Here is a 1,900-nt window from a genome sequence, read left to right on the forward strand (position 1 = left end):
AGTTTTTCCTTTGTTGCTTCATAATTAGTTTTCCTTTGTAAATTTCTACATTTTGTATTTGCCTGCTAATTAGGTTTAATCCTGACTCCTGTAATTTTTATTCGCCTGCTCATAGACAAGTGTTTATTTTCTTTATTGTCAACTCTGAAATAGTTTTCTGATCGGTTTATAATGTTTAGTATCCACACAGTTTTATTTGTTATTAGCCAGACTGTTGCCATTAGCATAAGTAACTATTATCATAACAAAAATAATGGTTATCTGCTGAAGTCCTTGCATTTAGGTCTTGTTTAGGTAAAAGTTTGGGAATGTAGGGACATGGTGTAGTAAAATGTTCTTCTCAAAATAATATAGACGTTTCCTGGTACAAACTAACTAAATCCAAGGGAGAGAGGACAGATCCACGTGGCCAAGGATGAGGGCCTTGAAATCTGAACACTATTTGGGCCTGCCACAATGATTCACTCTCTAGTTTCAACTAAGACTCCACCACCACCTGGCAGTCCTGTCGCACGTGCCTGGTCAGCTCCTCTTCAGTGTCCTGAAGCAGCCATCCCATGGCCATTCCACTTTCCTCCAGCCCCAAACCCTGACCAGTTCCCCTTGTCGGCAGAAAGACTTGTGTCCATTTTCGCAGAGCAAAATTCAGGCCAACAGTGTGAACTCCTTCAGCCTTATGCCCACTGGCCCACAGACTCAACTCAAGTGCAATAGCGCCCCCTTCCTCTCTGCAGTGAGCACTGTATGTGCTTCCCTGACCCCCTTCAGGACTGCAGGACTCAGTGCCTACAGCAGACGGCCCTCAGCTGTCAGACCCCTTTGGGGATGGCCTCAGCTGAAGAGAGCTGCTTTGCCCAAGGGCGTGCCAGGGCAGCCTGCATCCAATGAATAACTGATGCAGGGGTAGAAAGGCCTGCCCCCTGGTCCCAACTCCTAGCTTCGGAGGTTCCCAGGGGGCTGGCTGAGGCCTTCATGGAGCCTGCGTTGCAGCCCAACATCTCCCTCTTCCAATCCTGCTCCCATCCCTTCCCTTCCATGGGTGCAGAGCCCAAGAGCACTCCCTAGCAAACCTCCTGCATGCTGATCTCTAGCTCAGAGTCAGCTTCTCAGCAAACCCAACCTGCAACACCCCCTTCTCCCACCCCCAACCCCCTCCTCCCGCCCGAGGCTGAGACCCACCTCCCCCGTGTGCTCCGGTCCAGCCCCCCTTGCTCTTCTTGCTCCATCACTGATGCCCTCTCTTTCCTGTAGCTTCAACCTCCCCCTCTCTCTCCATCTCTTCCTCTCAGCATGGAAATTTGAACAAATACCCTCAACAAAAACCTCCTTTGACACAGAGCCCCCTTCTAGCTTCTGTTGTGTCTTCCCCTTCACAGTCTAAGCTTCTGGAACCAGCCCACTGCAGTCTGGCTTCTGCCTCCACCACTCTGCTGAAATGTCTCTCCTCCTGGTTCAGCTCTATCTGACTTTACTTCTCTGGTGCGCCTGGCTCTGATGGCCGTTCTCTCCTCTCTTCATTTCTAGGACACTTGGCTCTCTCCCACTTTCTTAACATTCCTTAAATGCTGTGATCTCCAGAGCTCCATCCTCAGCCCTCTTCTCTTCTTATCCATCATCTCATTCATGACCGTGGCTTCCACTACCCCCTGCATGCTGAAGATGCCCCAATTCTGTATCTCCAGCCCAGATCTTGCTGCTGAGTCATAACACTTTTTATATCCAAGCGGCTATTAGACATCCCCACCTCAGTGTCCCACGAGTATCTCAAACCCTGCCTATCCACAATGGCTCTCGGGTCCTGCCCCAGCCTGGGTCCTCCCTGTGGTCCCGATCTCAGTGAATGGCACCACCACGTACCCAGTTCCTCCAGCCAGAAAGCTGGCACTTCTCTTGGCACGAC

The sequence above is a fragment of the Ceratotherium simum genome, chromosome X (genome assembly GCF_057802395.1).
Source record: "Ceratotherium simum simum isolate JZ-2026a chromosome X, ASM5780239v1, whole genome shotgun sequence".
In the NCBI taxonomy this organism is placed as follows: domain Eukaryota; kingdom Metazoa; phylum Chordata; class Mammalia; order Perissodactyla; family Rhinocerotidae; genus Ceratotherium; species Ceratotherium simum.